This window comes from Daphnia pulicaria, chromosome 4 (genome assembly GCF_021234035.1).
Source record: "Daphnia pulicaria isolate SC F1-1A chromosome 4, SC_F0-13Bv2, whole genome shotgun sequence".
Taxonomy (NCBI): domain Eukaryota; kingdom Metazoa; phylum Arthropoda; class Branchiopoda; order Diplostraca; family Daphniidae; genus Daphnia; species Daphnia pulicaria.
Window position 1 is genome coordinate 7,623,869 of NC_060916.1, and position 26,188 is coordinate 7,650,056.

General features: G+C 41.3%; 3 non-coding genes across 3 annotated transcripts; all 3 read right to left on the reverse strand.

Annotated features, from left to right (window-relative positions):
• Positions 1 to 1,339: 1,339 nt before the first annotated feature.
• Positions 1,340 to 1,411, reverse strand: Trnad-guc. Its single transcript has one exon. It is a non-coding gene; the product is annotated as a tRNA-Asp (tRNA).
• Positions 1,412 to 2,029: 618 nt separating this feature from the next.
• Positions 2,030 to 2,101, reverse strand: Trnad-guc. The gene has a single exon. It is a non-coding gene; the product is annotated as a tRNA-Asp (tRNA).
• Positions 2,102 to 2,667: 566 nt separating this feature from the next.
• Trnad-guc lies at positions 2,668 to 2,739 on the reverse strand. The gene has a single exon. It is a non-coding gene; the product is annotated as a tRNA-Asp (tRNA).
• Between the last annotated feature and the right edge of the window lie 23,449 nt (positions 2,740 to 26,188).

A 26,188-nucleotide genomic window follows, 5' to 3' on the forward strand; every position in this document is an offset into this window, starting at 1 on the left:
GGACACTCACTGGGCAACAACCATAGACAGTTTAGTCCATTGTAGCTAAGCGATTGTAAAATTATATGTGACTTCCGAAGGTTCGTTAAACACGAGTCTTATTGTTCTTTGTTTTTTTTTTCAACAACGAACCAAGCAACAAGATTTATCTGACTTATTATTGCAGCAATTCACTCAAATCACCATTAAATGGATGAGAGCAACGACTTCAGCTTACTGTGACAAAAATATTAGACAAAATCGTTCACTCTAGGTTTTTGAAGTCATTATGCAACAAAGCTGTTGTTTAACGTATCAATCAGGTTGATTAAATTAAAATATTGCCTCCCCGGCGGGGAATTGAACCCCAGTCTCCCTCGTGACAAGCGGGGATACTCACCACTATACTACCGAGGATCCGATATATGGTTCAAGTCATGAAATCTGTTCCCTATATTTCAGAGGTTTTTTAGCAATTTCAACAACACACCAAATATCAAGCAACTGTCGGGTACACTGGCACCAACTTGGACACTCACTGGGCAACAACCATAGACAGTTTAGTCCATTGTAGCTAAGCGATTGTAAAATTATATGTGACTTCCGAAGGTTCGTTAAACACGAGTCTTATTGTTTTTTGGGATTTTTTTCAACAACGAACAAAGCAACAAGATTTATCTGACTTATTATTGCAGCAATTCACTCAAATCACCATTAAATGGATGAGAGAAACGACTTCAGCTTACTGTGACAAAAATATTAGACAAAATCGTTCACTCTAGGTTTTTGAAGTCATTATGCAACAAAGCTGTTGTTTAACGTATCAATCAGGTTGATTAAATTAAAATATTGCCTCCCCGGCGGGGAATTGAACCCCGGTCTCCCGCGAGACACGCGGGGATACTCACCACTATACTACCGAGGATCCGATGTATGGTTCAAGTCATGAAATCTGTTACCTATATTTCAGAGGTTTTTTAGCAATTTTAACAACACACCAAATATCAAGCAACTGTCGGGTACACTGGCACCAACTTGGACACTCACTGGGCAACAACCATAGACAGTTTAGTCCATTGTAGCTAAGCGATTGTAAAATTATATGTGACTTCCGAAGTTTCGTTAAACACGAGACTTATTGTTTTTTAGTTTTTTTTCAACAACGAACAAAGCAACAAGATTTAACTGACTTATTATTGCAGCAATTCACTCTAATCACCATTAAATGGATGAGAGAAACGACTTCAGCTTACTGTGACAATAATATTAGACAAAATCGTTCACTCTAGGTTTCTGAAGTCATTATGCAACAAAGCTGTTGTTTAACGTATCAATCAGGTTGATTAAATTAAAACATTGCCTCCCCGGCGGGGAATTGAACCCCGGTCTCCCGCGTGACAGGCGGGGATACTCACCACTATACTACCGAGGATCCAATGATTGGTTCAAGTCATGAAATCTGTTCCCTATATTTCAGAGGTTTTTTAGCAATTTTAACAACACACCAAATATCAAGCAAATGTCGGGTACACTGGCACCAACTTGGACACTCACTGGGCAACAACCATAGACAGTTTAGTCCATTGTAGCTAAGCGATTGTAAAATTATATGTGACTTCCGAAGGTTCGTTAAACACGAGTCTTATTGTTTTTTGTTTTTTTTTCAACAACGAACAAAGCAACAAGATTTAACTGACTTATTATTGCAGCAATTCACTCTAATCACCATTAAATGGATGAGAGAAACGACTTCAGCTTATTGTGACAAAAATATTAGACAAAATCGTTCACTCTAGGTTTTTGAAGTCATTATGCAACAAAGCTGTTGTTTAACGTATCAATCAGGTTGATTAAATTAAAATATTACCTCCCCGGCGGGGAATTGAACCCCGGTCTCCCGCGTGACAGGCGGGGATACTCACCACTATACTACCTAGGACCCGATGTACGGTTCAAGTCATGAAATCTGTTCCCTCTAGGTTTCTGAAGTCATTATGCAACAAAGCTGTTGTTTAACGTATCAATCAGGTTGATTAAATTAAAATATTGCCTCCCCGGCGGGGAATTGAACCCCGGTCTCCCGCGTGACAGGCGGGGATACTCACCACTATACTACCGAGGATCCGATTTATGGTTCAAGTCATGAAATCTGTTCCCTATATTTCAGAGGTTTTTTAGCAATTTTAACAACACAACAAATATCAAGCAACTGTCGGGTACACTGGCACCAACTTGGACACTCACTGGACAACAACAATGATTGGTTCAAGTCATGAAATCTGTTCCCTATATTTCAGAGGTTTTTTAGCAATTTTAACAACACACCAAATATCAAGCAACTGTCGGGTACACTGGCACCAACTTGGACACTCACTGGGCAACAACCATAGACAGTTTAGTCCATTGTAGCTAAGCGATTGTAAAATTATATGTGACTTCCGAAGGTTCGTTAAACACGAGTCTTATTGTTTTTTGGGTTTTTTTTCAACAACGAACAAAGCAACAAGATTTATCTGACTTATTATTAAAGCAATTCACTCAAATCACCATTAAATGGATGAGAGAAACGACTTCAGCTTACTGTGACAAAAATATTAGACAAAATCGTTCACTCTAGGTTTTTGAAGTCATTATGCAACAAAGCTGTTGTTTAACGTATCAATCAGGTTGATTAAATTAAAATATTGCCTCCCCGGCGGGGAATTGAACCCCGGTCTCCCGCGTGACAGGCGGGGATACTCACCACTATACTACCGAGGATCCAATGGTTGGTTCAAGTCATGAAATCTGTTCCCTATATTTCAGAGGGTTTTTAGCAATTTCAACAACACACCAAATATCAAGCAACTGTCGGGTACACTGGCACCAACTTGGACACTCACTGGGCAACAACCATAGACAGTTTAGTCCATTGTAGCTAAGCGATTGTAAAATTATATGTGACTTCCGAAGGTTCGTTAAACACGAGTCTTATTGTTTTTTGGTTTTTTTTTCAACAACGAACAAAGCAACAAGATTTATCTGACTTATTATTGCAGCAATTCACTCAAATCACCATTAAATGGATGAGAGAAACGACTTCAGCTTACTGTGACAATAATATTAGACAAAATCGTTCACTCTAGGTTTCTGAAGTCATTATGCAACAAAGCTGTTGTTTAACATATCAATCAGGTTGATTAAATTAAAATATTGCCTCCCCGGCGGTGAATTGAACCCCGGTCTCCCGCGTGACAGGCGGGGATACTCACCACTATACTACCGAGGATCCAATGCTTGGTTCAAGTCATGAAATCTGTTCCCTATATTTCAGAGGTTTTTTAGCAATTTTAACAACACACCAAATATCAAGCAACTGTCGGGTACACTGGCACCAACTTGGACACTCACTGGGCAACAACCATAGACAGTTTAGTCCATTGTAGCTAAGCGATTGTAAAATTATACAGTACCCACCAAACTATTAGGTACACCCCCCTATTTTCAGTGCATTCTTATGGCACTACGTGTCTAGAAAAAATGCAATAACTCTTGAACCGCTTGGGCTAGATTTTTTTCCTTTTGGCCCTGAGTAGATCTAATGATGATCTACATTTTTTCTACACATGAAGTTGTCGTAGGATTAACCCTCAGGGCGCTACGGTATCGTTCAGTTTATTAGGTACACCCGTTTTCCCCCCATATGCGCCGTGTTAAATACGGCGTTTTCAAAAATTTACAAAAAATACTAAAAATCAAGCTAAAATCTTTTTCTTTGTGCCAAAAGATGCAGAATTCTTCACTCTATACGAATATAAAGAATGATTTACAATAAAACCAACTCAGAGAACCCTTCCCTATACCCTAAAGTTTTCCACTTCAAAATTTTTACTTTTTACTACACACTTGCACTGTCGCCCCCATAGGCATTAGAAATTTCGACAAATTTTGAAGTGAAAAACTTTGAGGTATAGGGAAGGGTTCTCTGAGTTGGTTTTATTGTAAATCATTCTTTATATTCGTATAGAGTGAAGAATTCTGCATCTTTTGGCACAAAGAAAAAGATTTTAGCTTGATTTTTAGTATTTTTTGTAAATTTTTGAAAACGCCGTATTTAACACGGCGCATATGGGGGGAAAACGGGTGTACCTAATAAACTGAACCATACCGTAGCGCCCTGGGGGTTAATCCTACGACAACTTCATGTGTTGAAAAAATGTAGATCATCATTAGATCTACTCAGGGCCAAAAGGACAAAAATCTAGCCCAAGCGGTTCAAGAGTTATTGCATTTTTTCTAGGACACGTAGTGCCATAAGAATGCACTGAAAATAGGGGGGGTGTACCTAATAGTTTGGTGGGTACTGTATGTGACTTCCGAAGTTTCGTTAAACACGAGACTTATTGTTTTTTAGTTTTTTTTCAACAACGAACAAAGCAACAAGATTTAACTGACTTATTATTGCAGCAATTCACTCTAATCACCATTAAATGGATGAGAGAAACGACTTCAGCTTACTGTGACAATAATATTAGACAAAATCGTTCACTCTAGGTTTCTGAAGTCATTATGCAACAAAGCTGTTGTTTAACGTATCAATCAGGTTGATTAAATTAAAATATTGCCTCCCCGGCGGGGAATTGAACCCCAGTCTCCCGCGTGACAGGCGGGGATACTCACCACTATACTACCGCGGATCCAATGATTGGTTCAAGTCATGAAATCTGTTACCTATATTTCAGAGGTTTTTTAGCAATTTCAACAACACACCAAATGTCAAGCAACTTTCGGGTACACTGGCACCAACTTGGACACTCACTGGGCAACAACCATAGACAGTTTAGTCCATTGTAGCTAAGCGATTGTAAAATTATATGTGACTTCCGAAGGTTCGTTAAACACGAGTCTTATTGTTTTTTGGTTTTTTTTCAACAACGAACAAAGCAACAAGATTTAACTGACTTATTATTGCAGCAATTCACTCTAATCACCATTAAATGGATGAGAGAAACGACTTCAGCTTATTGTGACAAAAATATTAGACAAAATCGTTCACTCTAGGTTTTTGAAGTCATTATGCAACAAAGCTGTTGTTTAACGTATCAATCAGGTTGATTAAATTAAAATATTACCTCCCCGGCGGGGAATTGAACCCCGGTCTCCCGCGTGACAGGCGGGGATACTCACCACAATACTACCAAGGATCCAATGATTGGTTCAAGTCATGAAATCTGTTCCCTATATTTCAGAGGTTTTTTAGCAATTTCAACAACACACCAAATATCAAGCAACTGTCGGGTACACTGGCACCAACTTGGACACTCACTGGGCAACAACCATAGACAGTTTAGTCCATTGTAGCTAAGCGATTGTAAAATTATATGTGACTTCCGAAGGTTTGTTAAACACGAGTCTAATTGTTTTTTAGTTTTTTTTCAACAACGAACAAAGTAACAAGATTTAACTGACTTATTATTGCAGAAATTCACTCTAATCACCATTAAATAGATGAGAGAAACGACTTCAGCTTACTGTGACAATAATATGAGACAAAATCGTTCACTCTAGGTTTCTGAAGTCATTATACAACAAAGCTGTTGTTTAACGTATCAATCAGGTTGATTAAATTAAAATATTGCCTCCCCGGGGGGGAATTGAACCCCGGTCTCCCGCGTGACAGGCGGGGATACTCACCACTATACTACCGAGGATCCAATGATTGGTTCAAGTCATGAAATCTGTTCCCTATATTTCAGAGGTTTTTTAGCAATTTCAACAACACACCAAATATCAAGCAACTGTCGGGTACACTGGCACCAACTTGGACACTCACTGGGCAACCACCATAGACAGTTTAGTCCATTGTAGCTAAGCGATTGTAAAATTATATGTGACTTCCGAAGGTTCGTTAAACACGAGTCTTATTGTTTTTTAGATTTTTTTCAACAACGAACAAAGCAACAAGATTTAACTGACTTATTATTGCAGCAATTCACTCTAATCACCATTAAATGGATGAGAGAAACGACTTCAGCTTACTGTGACAATAATATTAGACAAAATCGTTCACTCTAGGTTTCTGAAGTCATTATGCAACAAAGCTGTTGTTTAACGTATCAATCAGGTTGATTAAATTAAAATATTGCCTCCCCGGCGGGGAATTGAACCCCGGTCTCCCGTGTGACAGGCGGGGATACTCACCACTATATTACCGAGGATCCAATTATTGGTTCAAGTCATGAAATGTGTTCCCTATATTTCAGAGGTTTTTTAGCAATTTCAACAATTCACCAAATATCAAGCAACTGTCTGGTACAAAGCAACAAGATTTAACTGACTTATTATTGCAGCAATAGGGTCCTTGCATGAAATTTCGATTTGTTTTAATCATACTTCATGAGAATAAGTTTTTCACGCTGATTCTCATGGTATTTTTTAAATATTTTTAAAATGAACCTAACTTTGTGTATTTCTAGTTCAAAGTTCAAATAAGCGCCTCCCATTTCAAAACTGGGTCTCAGCCATTTTTGATTGGCGGTGCTTAATTTGTGATGAATTTGTAGACGACGCTCACCAAAATCACCCTTTTCGTATTTCCCACCCCAACCACCACCTACTCCCAAAAAATTGACCTTCCATCACTTCCCCAAATGACCCCTTCCCTAAATCCAAAGCGCAAAACGATAAACGCGGTTTAATCGCTAGCACTCACGATCCTTTGAACGGATCGGGTTTTTTTATATATTGTCTCTTTCAATAAATTTAACCATGCCCACCCACCACAGACAGGATCCTAGGGACAAAATGCAAAAAACCCGCAATTTGTCCGAAAAACCGACGAAAACCCAGTCCTAATAAAAAAAAACAGGATCCTGTTGGAAGCCAAGAGGGAAAAATATGGCCTTCCCGATGGGGAATTTAACCCTGTTCTTGGGTGGGATCTTCCCCACCTTTGTTGCAAACACAACTCCAAAGCATCAGCAATATGGGGGTTCTTTCCTTTGAGCAGTCAAGGAAGGGAAGAATAGAGTGGGGAAGGAAGGTTTGGGCCACTCTTTTTTCACTCTCCTTTATCTTTCCATTCGTATATCGGTTTTCGTATTCCATTCTTCCCCTTACTTAAGGAAAAAAACAGAAGCTAATGCTTTGGGGTTTTGGCTGCACAAAAGTGGAAAAGTGACCATCCAAGATGGCAATTTAAATAATCCTCTAATTCTAATAATCTAATTCTAATAATCTTTTAATTTTTATTTCCCCTCGATAGTTATTGTAGTTTATTTATTATTATTTTTTTATAAACGTCCCTACTGTGTTTACAAAAAAATATCGCCATTTCCTGCCCCAAGGGAAGAATGGAAAGATGAGACGTAGGAAGAAATTAAGAGGGGACAAAGGGGTGGCGCGGGGTTCTCTTTTCTCGGGGCAGGATATAGTCATTGAAAAAAAAATGCTTTTTACTTAAAAATTAATAATAAATTAACTGCAATAATTATCGTGGTGAAATTTAAATTAAAAGATTACCTGATAACGAAGGAATTTTGTAATCCAATTGGTAACGGAATAAACGAAAATTTCAATAGAAAAAATTGAAACTAAAACTAAAACGGCTATGGCTATTGCCCTGTCGTACCGGCATGGCAATAGATTTCACGAATCCGAACACCGTCAAGTGACAAATCAGTTACGAATCAGAATCCGTATTCTTCACTTGACGTACCCACGGGCTATCTCGTCACGGACCACAGCCCTAGCTCCCTGCTCGCCATATGAGTTGTGCTACCAGTATTCTATAGCTATGTTCATGGCCACAGCAAGGACAAAGAATAGAGAGGTGACAACTGACATCTGACAACAAAATATAGGGGAGACTGGAGTATACCGGGACACCGGGCCAAAAGGGACAGTAGGGGGAAAAATAGTAGGTATTAATAAAATTTAAAAAAAAAATTGTATGTTATTTCAATACGTATATTCTACTTTGGCATGAAATTTGGTTGAGTTTTGTCAATAACTGTATGAGTTATTGACAAAACTAAAAAAACAGTTTTTTTAAGTTATTTTTGTCTCCGCCATTTTATGTTTATAGAACCAAATAAACGCTAATGGCATGTAAATTTAATATGGAAATGAAGATAAATCATTTCTTGATCGTCAGGAACAAAAATTAGAATTTTAGATCAATTAGTTTAGACAGTATTAATTTTTAAAAAAAAGTTGTCTAAACCGGGAAATCGGGACAGCTGTTTTTGACTATTTTGGGACAGTTACGGGCCAATCAGCGTACAGCATTTTAAAGAGGCTTGATTTCCTGACCTGGCAACGCAGGATATCCTATTACTCCATTGTAACGTACAGTATGGTCCAAAAAAATCCGAACAACCTAAAAGCCACCTATCAGTCATGCGGGAACTATGTTAGGCTTTTTGGTCCTAATTTTGGGGGCTAAGAACAAAGCGAAAGGTGGGAAGAAGAAAAAAGGAGTAATAGGCTCATTTAGCCACCGGTCATGCCTTCCCCCCCCCCAAAAAAAAAATCATGAATGAAACCAGACGGGCTGTCTGGAATTTCCTTTGCGGGTAAAAACGAATAACCGCATTGCAATAGCCTTAGGCCTTAGGCCCTAGGCTCACCGTCAATATTTCGACAAGTGACAAGAAAAGGAAAAAGCTGGCCCAATCCTGCACCATGAAGTGGGAAAAATTCAAAGTTATCGTAATGTTGCTTTGAATCACGTTTCATGCAAGTCAATTTTGATCGAATGTCGTGACGTCAACGAAATCATTTCATTGGCGATTATTAACCGTTTCCTATTATTTTCCTATCATTTTATTAAAGAAGTAATGAAAAACGACAATTTGATTGTCAATTAAACAAGGTAGGGTAGGTGGCTTTCAAAATAAAATCGGTGTTCGGATTTTTTTGGACCATACTGTACAATCGTGTATTATGCTAACAACTGCACTAGCGCGAGAGCGATACAAGTGTAGCTACATGGTTATATAGGTGTTGGGCGTCGGCGGATGCTGAAGCCACACTTCCGGTTGGCCTACATACTAATGGGATCGTATAGCAGTGGCAACGGCCAACGCGTGATCAATGATCAACGCAAAATCCCCCCTTCTAGACGCAGACGTCCCGACTGCCACTACACGTCTGGTCAAGACAAAAATACTACATAGAAAGGCAAGCATACAAAAACAAGACTAATAAGCAAAATGAATAGCAAGAGAGAGAAAAACAAAAAAAATAAAACGGAATAACAAAAATGTCGATGAAAAGTAGACCGCTAGACCTACACGCCGACTCTCCCGGGCCGATCTCCAACAGCTGACTCCAGGTTGCTCAACGCCGACATGCAAGTCTGTTCATGGACTGTCATACTGCCGTCTAAGTTCGTCAGACGCTCCAACGTATTTCCCCGGCGGCCTCTCCTGTCTTCCGCTTCAGCCCGTAGGATATCCTCCAAGGCCAGTAAACGAATGCATAGTCCAGTCATCTCTGCAATGCTCCCACCGCCACGGCGCCATAGAATCCATATTGTCACGCCACACGCAGCAAACGCCACCAGCAGTCCTCCCCACAGCTCGTATGGATATTGCCGCAGGCCCTGCGCTCCGTCTCGCCTTTCCTTGTCTCCTTCTTCAAGATCCCTGGCAGTCTTACCAAAATCATTAGTACTAGTTTAGCCACTGGCTATGCGTTTCAAGGACGTCTCCAATGACGTCTGGAGCGATAAGTTGACCAAACGCCCGTCCGCGTCCGTGTTTAGGTCACCCGAGTCCTGCGCAACTGCCCAGTTCACCCCTCGCAGCCGAGGCATAAAGATGCTGGCGTTCCGAGTAGACACTGTAGAAAATTTTTGGCTGGATTGTAAAATCCATTCGTCTGTCTGGATCGAACATCCCCGAGGAATTTCCACAATGCCGACTAAAGGCAGTTCCACTTTCGAATGATCCCGCATGTCCACTTGCTGAGGGCAGGCCATCACGAGTGATTGTGGTTTGCTCGTAGACACCGCCCACTGGCGTTGTCCCAAGTAAATGGCCTCCGAGCCTCTCCATTCAACTACAATTTGGTCACACTCATTTCTTTTTCTTTTCAGAATCTTGTAAGAATAGCGCCATTGCGCAGGTCTTCTTAAAGTTCTTGCGGTAGATGGTTTTACTAGGTGGACAAACAGAGCCCGAACGACCTTGACAGACCCGGACGTCGGACTCCGTTAACTCCATAAAAGTCTGACGGTTCATTCCAACGGCCAGAAATCCGGGTATTGGCGCGTAGCGTAACCCAATATTCCCGGCCGTGCTGAATACAGGCAAACAAAAATTTCATACAACTCAAAAGATTGTGTAACTTCAATAATAGGCAGGTGGATAAATAGTCGCAGTCCGTTTTTTGTTGCGGCCGAAACGACTTGCGCCTCCCGATATGCCCTCCACAGATCACCGGTCTGCAGGGCTGGCGTAAGGTCCCAACCGGTCGTCAGTCTCGACCGAATGTCCTTGAGCACTATCCGCAGCTGACTAGGTGGAAATAATTCAGGCGGTAGCTTACCAGTTGCCAGTAGTGCTAGACCAATGCTGACATCCTCCAACGTCATCCTCACCCAGTCCATAGTCTGTTGGGCAGTCCAAAATGCGTCGTCTATTCTCGCCGCCAAGAGCATCTGTCGTTCCAGGGAGGACACAGTTTCAACGATGTTCACCTTCCACCTGTTGAATTCTTTCTCCAGGGACATGTGGGCTTTGTTCGATTGTTGCATGACAAGGACGTGTTCACCTAGCTCCTGCCAGGTCTCGTTTACGAGAGTTGCTTGTTGCTCCACGGCGTGGATGATTCCTGTCGTCTCTCGTACCAGGGCTTGTAGCTGTCCGTTCAGTCCTTCCAAATCGCGTCCGGTGGCCACTCCAAATAGCCACTGTAGCACTGTTCCTCCAGCATCAACCAGGCCTCGTTTGCTCTGTTTATCCGGTCCAACCAGTGCCTCTCGTAGCGTCCGATAGCGTCCGCTAACGATTTCCAGAAGTTCCAGTCCTTCCATCGCTCGGTCTTTCACCCTGGTGCGTAGATGCTCGCTGTTTGCCTCCGTTACACCCTTGTCCTCCTTCGCCATTACTGTAAACCAGTGTCGCAGTTCGGTGATCGCGGTTTCGATGGACCCGAGAGAGACATCGGTCACCACCACCCACTCTGAGTCACTGAAAAAAATTTCCCCTTGGAACTTAAACACAACTCCATCCTTCACGAACGACCCGAGTTGCATTCCCTGGCTCGGCTGTACCCCCATGAGGGATCCGAGTAGGCCCAGCAACAGAAGAAGAGCCCCAACTGTTGATGCTTTACCCGAGGGTCCGACCCGGTCCGGGGCCCCTCGCGTCCGTGTAGATCCCAGCAGTGTGGCCCCCTCCATCTCTAGGTGACTACTTGCTCCAACCTCCTCCTGTTGTACTTGGTCAGCTGAGGTCTCCACTGCACGTTCATCAGGTCGCCCAGTCTCCACTTGTGTAGCCGCTCCGACGTGCTCGCTACTCTTTTCATGGGCCTTGGGCACAGTCGATCCCGTCGCTCCTGTCATCTCGTTCTTCGATACATTTTCGGTCACCGTTCATTCCAACATGTCCTCTCCGACTTAAGACAAGCCTTTGTCCGAATCTTTTCATGTAACAGACAAAGACATGTCTTAAGTTTTCCTTATTTTTATTACATTGCCTCCTTATATTTGTGATACATTAATTTTATCCCTTTTCAATTCACAGCATAAACGTCCAAACGTTTATATTTCCTTTCATAATTTTCTTAAAAAAAATTCTGTTTTAATGGTATGGTTGACATAAAAAATTTCAGACAAAGACATGTCTTAAGTTTTCCTTATTTTTATTACATTGCCTCCTTATATTTGTTATACATTTATTTTATCCCTTTTCAATTCACAGCATAAACGTCCAAACGTTTATATTCCCTTTCATAATTTTCTAAAAAAATTTCGGTTTTAATGGTATGGGTGACATTAAAAAATTTCAGACAAAGCCATGTCTTAAGTTTTCCTTATTTTTATTACATTGCCTCCTTATATTTGTTATACATTTATTTTATCCCTTTTCAATTCACAGCATAAACGTCCAAACGTTTATATTCCCTTTCATAATTTTCTAAAAAATTTTCTGTTTTAATAGTATGGGTGGCATAAAAAATTTCAGACAAAGCCATGTCTTAAGTTTTCCTTATTTTTATTACATTGCCTCCTTATATTTGTTATACATTTATTTTATCCCTTTTCAATTCACAGCATAAACGTCCAAACGTTTATATTTCCTTTCATAATTTTCTAAAAAATTTTCTGTTTTAATGGTATGGGTGACATAAAAAATTTCAGACACAGCCTTATCTTAAGTCGCAGAGCATATGTTGAGGGTTGCACATTTTGAGAATTTTTTTTCTTTTTATCTTAGCATTTCTTTAAAAAACTTAAACCTTAGCGTAAAGCAATTATCAAGTTTACTTCAAGATTTGAAAAAAACATTTTTTGAAAATTCTTCCCATTTTCATTGTTGGAGCTTGGATACGCTGCTTAAAAAGTCGGTAAATTTTTAATGTGTAGATATTCACACATGGCCTCCGGCGGTAAATTTGCAGGGTAGAGGTTGTGTTATATTGACTCCGGCGGTAAATTTGCAGGATAGAGGATATTAACGTTAAGCCTCCGGCGGTAAATTAGTAGTGTAGAATTTTTCACGCATTGCTTCCGGCTGTTTTTTTTTCAATATGTATATTCTGTAATTTTACTGTTTAGTTTTGTGTAAAAATTTTTTTTTTTCGCCAAATTTTGACTTGTCTGAGTCATGGCTAACAAAAGCATCCGTAAAAAAAATTTATCCTTATAAAAAAAAAGGCTATCACATCAACCGAACCATGAATCTCTTCATTACCACGCCAGTGCTGTAACCATTATGCTATTTCAGATTAAATATAACTATTTAAAAAATATATATATTTTTTTGCGTCAACGCCGTGTTTTTTGCGTGAAAAATTTTCTATCACGATATATCGTCGGGACCGCACCTTGGCTGCACGTATCCATCCCCTGACACGCCGTTATTCACGATAAACGATGTAAACGGGAGTGGGCTTGAACCACCATACTTGACATCTTAAAGCCAGAGCCATAGCCCAGAGATAAGGAGATGCGACACTGCCGTGTTAAAGCGGCCATGACACTTTTCCGCGCGCCATCTAGCGGCTAATGCCCTCCCTTCATCATTAGCAGCCGAATTCCCAGCAATTCTGGCCCCGGCTGATTTTGAAATTTCAAGGGAAACCCTCAACTCATTGGAGGACTTGAATAGAGTAAGTTTCCAATCCCCCTCCAGCATAAAAAATATAGCCTGTAACCATAACAAATATTAACTGCTGTTTTTTGTTCATAGATATTGATATTTTTGTAAGGTAATAAGGATGAAGGAGGAAAATGTGTGTTTTATAGCTGATCAATGGGAACGGTCCAACTCAAACCTTTGTCATCAAATCAAATTGAAAAGACTCAGAAGAAGGGAACGGTCCAACTAAATTTGAAAATTTCTCATTCCAGTCCCTTTACAATTGTGAAGTCAGGCTGTTTAGGAGAATTTCAGTTGGACCGTTCCCTAATAATAATTTAACTTGTTGAAGTAATTATATCTTCTTTTTGAAGAAGACATTGACTGTATCATTGGGAACGGTCCCACTTCAATCCTTTGCATCAGGAATATGTTTGAAGTGACTCAATATAAGGGAACAGTCCAAATAAATTTCTCATTCGCAGTACTTTTATAGTATTGAAGTCATGGACTGTGAATGAAGAATTTAGTTGGACCGTTCCCTTCTTCTGAGTTAAGGTTTCCCTTACTTCAACAAGTTAAATTATTATTAGGGAACGGTCCAACTGAAATTCTCCTAAACAGCCTGACTTCACAATTGTAAAGGGACTGGAATGAGAAATTTAGTTGGACCGTTCCCTTCTTCTGAGTCTTTTCAATTTGATTTGATGAAAAAGGTTTGAGTTGGACCGTTCCCATTGACCCCCATAACATAATCCCATAACATACACATTTTCCTTCTTGATCATTATTACCTTACAAAAATATCAATATCTATGAGCAAAAAACAGTAGTTAATATTTGTTATGGTGAAGGGCTTTATTTTTTATGCTGGAGGGGGATTGGCCACTTGCTCTATTAAGTCCTCCAATGGGTTGAGGGTTTCCCTTGAAATTTCAAATCAGCCGGGGCCAGAATTGCTGGGAATTCGGCTGCTAATGATGAAGGGAGGGCATTAGCCGCTAGATGGCGCGCCGAAAAGTGTCATGGCGGCATTCCCTACTATGTGTCGCATCTCCTTATCTCTGCCATAGCCATTACACCGTCAGCTGCTAAAATTGTGTAACCTTTGCTAGATTCAATTGGCCTCCGGCGGTAAATTTGTAGGGTAGAGATGTTCACGCATTGCCTGACATAGGATATTCACGCTTGGCCTCCGGCGGTAAATTTGTAGGGTAGAGAAATCCCGCACGACCTCCGGCGGTAAATTCGCAGTGTAGAGCGACATAGCCTCCGGCGGTATCCTTGTAAGATAGATGTGATGACGTATTGCCTCCGGTGGTAAGCTCGACCAATCACAGCGTGCGTTCACACCTACGGACAAACAAACAGACAGAAACACAAACAAACTCCTCCCCATTTTAGCCCTTTGCGCTTTATAGACAAGGGACTATTATATATAGCGCTACTAAGCGAAAGGTAAACGCGAAGATTACATATGTGCGATATATTTTATATCCAGCCAGATTTATTTTAGATATATTTTATTTATGAGAAAATTTATGAATGCTGAAAGTTGTTTTAGATATATATATTCGTTTTAGATTTAGCGCTATATATTAAGCGCGCATGGCGCTAAAAAATAAATTGAAATTATCTTTCGCGCGATGATCTAAATGACGCGCAATTAATTCCATCATATTATAAAAGAGCGATATAAGCGCTAAAATAAATATTTAGCGCTACATATCATACAAACATAACGCGCATCGCAATCAAGTCAATTGCTCTAATAATTTATTTGTACTTAACTTGCGAACGAAGCGCTAAATTCGAAAATTTACGAAACGCACAAGCGCTGAAATAAATAGTTTGCGCTAATAAACGCGCATTGTATCAAATATTATTATGGGCGCGACAAGAAAAACGATTGCGGTGACTTGTCGGACGAGTACCGAACGCTTGTCCGTTATTTTAGTGCTTATCACGGATCCGGCCATCCATTATTTTAGCGCTAAGTGCCGCCCGTCTGCTCAGTGAACAAAAAAAAACAAAGTCAAATATTTCGCGCTAGATCTATATTGCTATCTAAGCGAGCATGGCGCTAATAACGATTAATTTTTCCTTAACTTTTGAGGGATGCGATAAATTAATCGCAATCAAGTTTAATATAGTATAATTTATGAAACGAAGATAAACCGCTATAATAAATCTTTAGCTCGAAAAATTACGAAGTCAAATAGGCTAATTCATGCTAGATCTAGTGCTATGTAAGCGCGAATTGTGCTAATGTTTTTTTGATTAACTTGCGCACGTTGCGCTAAATTTATTCTAATTTATTTCATCCTATTATTTATGAAACGCGCAAGCACTGAAATAAATATTTAACGCTGCTTACCGCGCATCATAATCAAGTAAGCTAAATTTAACTGTCGCACTTCTGGCAAATTTCCGGCTGAAATAAATTGCGCCAAATTTTGAGCATCACACGTTACTTTATCGCTAAGCGTCGCCTGTCCACTCTTTCAGAAGCTCACTCCATGAAAATAATTACGTTAAATATTTCGCGCTAGATTTCTCGCTAATAAGCGTGCATGACGCTTATGATTTAATTAAGATTAACTTACGCACATTTTGCTATTTATTGTTATTTATTATTCTTCGTCATGAATTTTATCATAATATTAAAGAAAAAATTCAATTCTATTAAAAAAATTAATTCATATAGCTACTTAACGCGCATCAAATTAAAGTAAATACAACGGAAGCACATCCCGCAAAGTTTGGGCTGAAATTTATTGCGGTAATATTTCGCCGTTTTATTCCGGGATTGCAGTACTGCCCCTTTGCGACTACATGAACCACATGTGTGTCGTTGCAAGCAAGCGGTAGTCTCACTAGTCTGGCCAGCACGGAATTTAAGGGTAAAATATTATTTTTAGCACTTGCTCGTTTCTTAAATTTTATGATGATATTTATCGTGCGCTATTTAGCTTATCACAAGCAAGTTATCCAGATCATTAGTGCAATGCGCGCTTATGAGCTAGATCTAGCACGATATTTTTGAATTAATTATTTGCGCGGAGTGAGCCGCCTAAAACAGTATAGACAGGTGGTTCTTCGCTCAGAAACGGACATTAGCGCTAAAAAAGTCAAATAATTCGTGCTAGATCTAGCGCTATGTCGCCTGTCCGCTATTTCAGGCTGCTGGCAAAGCGGAAATAACAGCATACACTTTTAAACGCGTAGTAGGCTTCTAATAATTTACTTGTGCTTCACTATAGCACGCGATGCCGGATGCGCTATACTTTATCGAAAATCCATTTCGTCAGATTTATTACGAAACGCGAAAGCGATTAAATAAATATGTTATTGCGCTACCTAACGCGCATCGCACTAAAATTTATTAAACAGGCGAGACAAGGAAAACGATTGTGGCGACAGCGGTCAGACGAGTAGCACACGCACCCGTCCGTTATTTAAGCGTAATCGTCGCCCATCCCGTTCTTGGCGGCTCACTGCACGAAAAATAACGAAGTCAATTATTTCGAGCAAGAATTAGGGCTATCTTTCTTAGCGCTCATGGCGCTAATGATTTATTTGTGCTTAACTTTTGCGGGATGCGCTAGACGTAGCGCTATCAAGTTCATTATATAATTTACGAAACCCGGATATCCAGGTAAAAAAATATTTAGCGCGAAATATAGATTAGTCAAATATTTCGCGCTAGATCTAGACTGGATCTTGCGCGATGTAAGCTCGCATTGCGCTTGTCATTTACTTGTAATAAACTTGTGCACGATAAGCAAAATTTAGCGCGGTTATTTTCATTATTTTATTAGCGAAACGCGCAAGCGCTAAATTAAATATTCTGCGCTACTTAAGGCTAACGCACATCGCATTTAAGTAAATTCAACAAGCGCGCTTCTCGCAAATTTTGGTTTTAAATTATAATTTGTTTTATTTATTGAGTAGCGAGGTCTCTCGGCCGTAAAGAAAAGCCGTCAACGACGGGTAGCCGATCAACCGGGACAGATCGACCGTCGTGAAACCCATAATCGGACTAATCTGTGTACGTGTCGTCGCCAGCAAGTGAATTTTATGGTTAAAATATTAGCGGGATAAATTTCATATGATGAGAGCTCGTTTAGTGTGATGCGCGTTAAGTAGCGCACAAAATTTTTTTAATCGCGCGTAAGTTATTAAGAAGAAAAAAATTAGCGCAAGCGCTAAAATGGCGAACCGGCCCGCAATAATCGCTAAAAATAGACATGCGCGTGACTGTACATTTCTATACAGGCCAATAGATCAAATTACAGGCGCTCTTTTAGCCTATGTGTATGCGTCTGCAAGATGCGCAAAATTTAGCGCCATTAATTTCAAGCCAAAATTTACGAGAAGTGCGCCCGTTCATTTTACTTAAATGCGATGTGCGTTAAGTGGCGCTAAGCGTTTCGTAAATTATATGTGAAATGTATTGCACAGAATTTAGCGCATCGCGCGTGCGTTAATCTCAATTAAATCATTTTCGACAAGCGCGCTTACATAGCGCTAGATCTAGCACGAAATATTTGACTTATCGATTTTTCGCTGAAAATATTTATTTTAGCTGGTTCTCCTCGTTTCGTAAATGCTATCAATGAACTTAATTGCGCTACGTTTAGCGCAATTCACAAAAGTTAAACAAAATGCAATCATTATCGCCACGCACGCTTAGATTTGTGCTAGATCTAGCACAAAATATTCAACGAAACTGTTTATTGCTGTGCGAGCCGCTTAAAACAGATGACGGATTTCGCTTAGCGCTAAAATAACGGACGGACCCGCAATAAGCACTAAAATAATGAACGATCGTGCGCTACTCGTCTGCCCCGTGACCGCAATCGTATTCGTTGTCGCGTCCGTTTAATTCAATCGTGCGTGAATATCTTATGTCAGGCAATGCTTGAACATCTCTACCCTACAAATTTGCCGCCGGAGGCCAATTGAATCTAGCAAAGGTTACATAATCACAGCAGCTGACGGTGTAGTGGCTATGGCTCTGGTTTTAAGATGTCAAGTATGGTGGTTCAAGCCCACTCCCGCCTACATCAATTATCGTGAATAACGGCGTTTCAGGGGATGGGTACGCGCAGCCAAGATGTGGTACCGACGATATATCGTAATAGAAAATTTTTCACGTAAAAAACACGGCGTTGACGCAAAACAATATATATATTTTTTAAATGATAATATTTGTAATCTGTAATAGCATAATGGTTATAGCACCGGCATAGTAATAAAGAGTTTGGTGGATCAATTTCAGTTATAGTCTTACTTTTTATAAGGATAAATTTTTTTTTACGGATGCTTTTTTGTTAGCCATGACTCAGACAAGTCAAAATTTCGCGAAAAAACAAAATTTTTACACAAAACTAAACAGTAAAATTAAAGAATATACATATTGAAAAAAAAAACAGCCGGAAGCAATGCGTGAAAAATTCTACACTACTAATTTACCGCCGGAGGCAAAGCGTTAATATCCTCTATCCTGCAAATTTACCGCCGGAGTCAATATAACAAAACCTCTACCCTGCAAATTTTACCGCCGGAGGCCATTTGTGAATATCTACACATTAAAAATTTACCGACTTTTTAAGCAGCGTATCCAAGCTCCAACAATGAAAATGGGAAGAATTTTCAAAAAATGTTTTTTTCAAATCTTGAAGTAAACTTGATAATTGCTTTACGCTAAGGTTTAAGTTTTTTAAAGAAATGCTAAGATAAAAAGAAAAAAAATTCTCAAAATGTGCAACCCTCAACATGCTCTGCGACTTAAGATAAGGCTGTGTCTGAAATTTTTTATGTAACCCATACCATTGAAACAGAAATTTGTTTATAAAATTATGAAAGGGAATATAAACATTTGGACGTTTATGCTGTGAATTGAAAAGAGAAAAAATAAATGTATAACAAATATAAGGAGGCAGTGTAATAAAAATAAGAAAAACTCAAGACATGGCTTTGTCTGAATTTTTTTATGTCACCCATACCATTAAAACAGAATTTTTTTTATAAAATTATGAAAGGGAATATAAACGTTTAGACGTTTATGCTGTGAATTGAAAAGGGATAAAATAAATGTATAACAAATATAAGGAGGCAATGTAATAAAAATAAGGAAAACTTAAGACATGGCTTTGTCTGAAATTTTTTATGTCACCCATACTATTAAAACAGAAAATTTTTTAGAAAATTATGAAAGGGAATATAAACGTTTGGACGTTTATGCTGTGAATTGAAAAGGGATAAAATAAATGTATAACAAATATAAGGAGGCAATGTAATAAAAATAAGGAAAACTTAAGACATGTCTTTGTCTGAAATTTTTTATGTCACCCATACCATTAAAACAGAATTTTTTTTATAAAATTATGAAAGGGAATATAAACGTTTGGACGTTTATACTGTGAATTGAAAAGGGATAAAATAAATGTATAACAAATATAAGGAGGCAATGTAATAAAAATAAGGAAAACTTAAGACATGTCTTTGTCTGTTACATGAAAAGTTTCAGACAAAGCCTTGTCTTAAGTCGGAGAGGACATGTTGGTTCATTCTCCCTTCCTTACAAATCTCTTGATCCTTACGACGTGTGTAAGCTCCATCTGCTTACTCCTTGGCTTCTTCATTTCGGGGTTGAGCGCCGATGCGCGACGAATCACGACATAGGGCCTTAACCAGCGATGTAGCAGTTTTTCTGACTGCCCAACCTTTCGAAAAGGTCTGTGCCCGAGTACCTCTTCTCCAGGGTTGAATCCCACGGCCGCCATGTGCTTCGCGTAGAGCTCCTTTTGTCGTTCTTGTACCTGCTCCAAACTCGTTCTTACCTCCTCTCTTGCCGTCTCTACATTTTGTGCCCCTGTAAGTGGCCCATTAGATCCGATTGAAGTTCTTGCCCCTATTGGCCTTTCGCCGATGAATATTTCTGGCAGTGCGCCAATCTTCAGTCTAGTTCCTAGTTTTCCCAATAGATCCTTCCCTAACAGCAGGTCTATATCTCCGTCCAGCACAAGTGCCTCTCCCTCCACTCTGATCTCTCCGTTCGAAATCACCAATTGGGCCGCTCCTCCCGGACAGATTTCCTTCCCTTCCACTGAAACTAAGTCATTCGCACGCCACGGTCTCACTGTTAGCTTAAGTTCTTCCACTAGCTTTGGGGAACACACGGATACCTCTGCCCCCGTGTCGATCACGGACGGGATACGCCTTCCTCCACACAAGACATCTTGGACCACCAATCGTTTAAAGTCAATTTTTCGTACCGGCCATACCTTCTCCTCGGTGTTCCTGTCCTCCATCCCGATCAGACCAATCAGTTGCTGACCAACACCACTCTGTCGCTGCTGGGGCGGGGGTCCGGGTTCTTGCCCTCCAGGGCAGAACCGCTGTATGTGCCCGGCTCCGCCGCAGCCATAGCACACGAACTGTCCATCCGGGGTCCGTCCGAAGTCCATCTGCTGCTGCTGATTGGACCTCGGGCAATCCCTTATGATGTGACCTTCCGTATCGCACTTGCCGCACACCGGCCTCCCGTCCGGAGTCCATCTCAGATTGACGGGTCGTCTACCTTGTTTCAGCCAGGGCGGTCCTTGTTGGGCGTCGCCGGTCTTCCACCCCTGCTGAGGTGGGTTTTCCGGTGTGTTTGCTGCTACCGCCCCAAGCATACATTCCATCCTCCGCTCCAGTCGGTCCATCCGCTCGTCCTTTGCCGGTGGTATTGTTTCTCCCAGCACACCTAGAGCCCACTCCTCACTCCGCGAAGTGAGCTCCTCGAGCCTTTTTACTTCCTCCAGGAATCCGTCGCAGGTTGTAGGTTTAAGGCTCCAGTGTTTCTCGATGACACTCGGCTTTAGTCCTCTCCAGGGGCATTTCAGCTTTTCGGCCTCCGCCATCCGTGGATTCACTCTCCGACAGAGGTCCAGTACATCGTAGTAGTACTCCCTTGTTGTTTCTTCTGCTCCCTGCTTCCGAGCCCTCAAGTAACCTGAGCCCCGGTCAAATCCGGGGAACTTTGGTCTAGCGTAAAGTCGGACTCTTTTGCTATTCGCTTTTCTGTAGCTTAATCATCTGCCCGTAATAGATTTTATCGTGGGAAATCTGCCCAGTACCTTACTTTAATATTTCGTCATCACGGCGATGCTATAGACATCTGGTGGTGATGCTGGTTGTTGCGTCATCAAAGATTGCGTCATCACGGCGACGACATCTGGTGGTGATTTGTTTGGGCATGTTTGGGCATGTTCCATTTTGGGGGAGGAGCCTGTGTTGACACATTATACGTGACATGAATAAGCTCCTCCCCAAAAGCTTGTTCTTTTACTATATATGGATTTTACAGACGAATTATTTTACAAAAGATTAGTATTTTGGTTCATAGAGGGCACCAACAAAAGCCGACCAGCCCTGCAATTGGCTGTTAAGAATTTTGACTTTTGCTCTAAGCTCCACCTCCTGTCCGGAAACTGGCTTCATTCGAGATAGCCGATTCCAACCATAAGTTCCCCCAACATACTAATACACCATGGTTGAAGTTTGAAGTTGAGAGTCTGCACTTCACGGACTCAGCACTCAGCAGACGACAAAATATTTTTTGAGAAACATGTAGAGTTTCCAATTTCGTCTGCTACAGCCTCGACGTAGCAGACGTCCCGATTTTTTGGATATTTGTGTTTTTCTGGTTTGTTTTCAACAGTAGTCTTGGATTTATCTCGTTTGCGAGCGAATCTGGACTCTGCAGAATATCTTTTTTTCTATAATTATCAACTTCTTTTTCTATCTTTTTCTCGTTTGTTCCTTCGATCCACTGTCTGTGTATAATATTCCCCCCCCCCTTCCAGCTGATCTGTCAGTGGCCTGACTGATCAGTTTTTCTTTTCTTCTCTCTCTCTATCACACCTTTCTGCTGCCTTCTTATTAGCATATATCAGTTGGCTTAATTGTGTTTTTTGTTTCTCTCCCTATTAGTAGACTCTCTTGTGCTCGTTCATCAGTTATAAAGGAAAATAGTGTTATAACCCTGTTTCAATCGTAAGTTGCGAAGTTCTATTTTCAAATTTTTTATAAACAGGAAGTGTGTGGTGAAATTCCACCCCGTCCGGTCTGGTTCTAAGCATAACTGGAAAAGGCTTGGTCAACTAGTTTATTGTTCTAAAGAGCTAAGATCTCCGGTGATCTTGCTCCTCCTCCCTGAGCGAGTGGCAAGGCCAGCTTCTCAGTCCGTTCTCGTGTCGTGGGCTTCTGAGGAAGCGCCGGAAACCTTCTGGTGGAGACCTTGGGGGGATTGAGTACTGGTCACTCTGCTCACGCTTGGGTTGAGGGGTAAGGGAACTGGGGATAGTTTTAATCTCTTCGACGCTGTACTCGTCTTGCCTGTCCTTCCCAGTCGTAGAGGATCGTCCATCTCTTTCTTTCTTTCTCGCTACTTGATTCCCTTTTTATAAGGACCCGGATCTTAACTGCTAATCACTAACCTTCTCCACTTCCCTCAGATTGATGGGAGATGATGATGATCCAGGCGGAGATGCCTCCGTCTGGGGTCCTACTTTCCTAGCACTCAATAACACCACCCCGTCTCAAAGTCAATCTACCTCCTGCAAATCTTGCACTCTTCCGTTTGTCCTGATAGATTCTAGATACAAATATTGCGTGGATTGTAAAGCCACAATGTTGTCCAGACCGAAAGCGTCCGCGACAAAGAGAGATAGCTCTGCAGCTCTGTTTTTAAGATACTAATTTGCCCAAACAGCAGAAAGATGATAAAGATGATAACTTCCCCTTCCAATTTGACAAAGCTTTCGGAATGGACGTCGATTTATTCCTTGATCTAACCTCAGCAGAGCAAACGCTCAAATTGAAATCCTTTTTTGCCAAATTAGAAGAAGAAGCAGTCTGTGTCAAATCAGAAAAGACTTTAATGACAAGGAAAATCGTGAAGCTTGAAAAAGTAATCGAAAATAGAGCCACTCTCCAAAGCGAATTAAACCTAGCCAAAAAAGATCTTTTAACTGCCAAACTATCTCTAGCTGACAAAGACATCCGGCTTTTTGAGCTGCAATCGTCTGTCAAATCAGCTATGACTCCGTCTTTGATCCCACCCCATTCAGCTTCAAACCCTCCAACTAGCAATCCCTCGGCTCCGAAAGATACCCGCCTGTATGCGGAGGTACCTAAAAAACCAGTTTTGATCGCTCATATAGGAGGTAGCAACCGTCTGCCGATGAACGAAATTTCAAACGACAAAATCGACAATTTATTTGATCTTGATGGTGACGGTCCTGTTGTCCAAAACATAAAGAAAATCGATGGACGAGTAATTTTGTCTTTTTTAGACGTGGCCTCTCGCGACAAAGCCCAAGATCTCTTCAATAATAACTCAGCCCAAAACGTGTTTCGTTCTGTATCGGTCCCTCAAAAACAGTATCCTGCTCTGGTCAGGTTTCGAGAACTACAGGGAATCTCTCATCTAAAAAGCACTGAAAACAAGGCTGCTCGAGTTGCGCAAGAGAACGCTCTTAAACGTAGGCTTGTTGAACAAAATCCTGGCCTAAGGGGTCATTTAGAGTCAGTGCGAGTCCACCAACGCCCAAACAGCAACTCTTTCCTTGTCAGAATTGCTTTCACCTCCAAGCCCTTCTGTGAGCATCTGATAAAAAGTGGTAGAATCCTCCTGGATGGCGTTACTCATGCGGTTGTCGAGTCTGACCCAAAAAAAGAGAGGTGCGGCACTGCTCAAAGTGCCAAAATTATGGACATATCCATCATTTTTGTAATTCCGCTATCTTAGTTTGTGGGAAATGCTCGCAGAACCATGCGACTCATACCTGTACATCATTCCCCAAAGACTTCAAATGTGCAAATTGTCAGCAAAACCATCAAGTTGGCTCAAACGCGTGTCCTGCTCTGGCCAAGGCCGTAGCTCAATGCCTCGCCTACATTTCCACCAAGTGAACATGTCAGTCGCCCATCACAACATCAGCAAAGCGTCTGCCCCACTCAAGTGTTTTCAGATCAATCTGAGGCACGCTGCGCTGCGCTTAATCTCTCGCAATTGATACTGGATCTTGACATTGATGTGATTTTAATTCAAGAGCCGTATGCAGCTATGTCCCCCCTGTCTTCTTCGTTTGAGTCTAAATTCGTTCCTCTTGGCTACTCTTCTTTCCAGTCTTCCGAGCATGCTTTTGGCGCCCTGATTATTGCCAAAAGTTCTCTTAACGTTTCGCTCTGCAATTTTGGTCTATCAAATAATTGTTGTGGCATCAAGCTGTCGAACGATATTTTCTTTTTTTCTATTTTCTGCAGACCGTCTCTGGTATCGATTCCTTTACACCTCGAGTCAATTTTTAATTCTATTCCGCCGGCCGTAAAAAACACGCCTTTTTCGGCATTGATTGCAACGCCAAAAGTCAGGACTGGAACAGCGTTCGCTCTGACCACATCGGCGTTGACCTAGAGCTCTGTTTCCTAAATAACGCTCTCTCTGTTTCAAATGTGAATCTTAACCTACTTTCACACAAGACGTCCAACACGTCCTCTGTTGACGTCACTCTGGCTGGGGACTCCGTCTCCCTCAATTGTTGACAATACCCGGCCTATCCGTCTCTTTCGGACCACCCTTTTATCTCTTTCCGTGTGCCCTTTGGTTGTCGTGTTGCCCCGCCTGCACGCACTGAGGTCCGTCTTCCGTCTCCTCCCAACTGCAACATGCCTCTTTTTCTCTCAAACCTTGAAGCCTCCCTCGGTACCATGGCCATCCCCAGTACTATACAGACGTTTACTTCTCCTCATGATATCGAAGCATTCATTGCAAATTTGACTGACTATCAAGTCGGCTGCTCTGAAAAGTAAACTCCCATTTCATCCCTCCCGAGCCCCTGCTAGGATGCCCTGGTGGTCCGATAATATGTGGTCTCTGCGTAAAAAGCTGAGAGACGCCTACAAACTTAGTCGTGAGTCTCCCTCTCAAGGGCATAGAGACGCGTACAGTCACCTCAAAGCCGAGTATCAAAGGACCCTCAGAGCAGGAAAAAAAGAAAGCTGGAAATCCTTCTGCTCCAATAACCTAAACGGAGATAGTTTTGGAGAGTTAAAAAAGTTGACGTTATCCACCCCAGTAAACAACCATCCTTCAGAACTACTAATTGGTGAGGTTTCCATTACTGACCCAAAAGACATCCTTTCTGCCTTCAGCTCGCATTTCTTCCCGACTAACCCTCCAGATGACTCATTTCACAAATCCGCTCTGCTCTCCTCAACTACCTTCTGCGAAGCACCTCTCTCCTCTACGGAATATTTCGTCCTCCCTTCCGAAGTTAAGCAGGCCTTCGATAGTGTGCGTCTCTCTAAGTCCGCTGGCTCGGATGGAATCTCGTCCATCTGGCTAAACCATTCCTTCGATTTAATCAAATCCCATTTAGCGGCCCTCTTCTCGGTTTGCTTCAACCTCGGCTACTTTCCTAAATGCTGGAAAACCGCCTCTATCGTCATTCTTAAAAAAGACAATAAACCGAACTACCTTCACCCAAACTGTTTCAGACCAATCAGTATAATCAACAGCCTCTCTAAACTGTTTGAGAAAATCATTCTTGCTAAACTTAAGGCTTTGGCTGATACGCACTCTTGGTTTAGCCCCAGTCAGCATGGTTTCAGGGCAGGTCTATCCACAGAAACGGCCTCCCTCTCTCTTATTAAGTTAATCGAAGGCAACAAAAAAAAGATGGTCACTTGTTGTGCTTTTTTAGACATTAAGTCAGCTTTTGACGCGGCCTGGCACCCAGCCATCCTGAACAGCCTAATTAAAAAAGGCTGCCCCCAGTTCTTAGTAAAAATTCTGGGTGACTTCCTCAGCTCTCGCTCAAGCATTTTGAAAAACGTTTCGGCCTCCTTCACTGCCAACA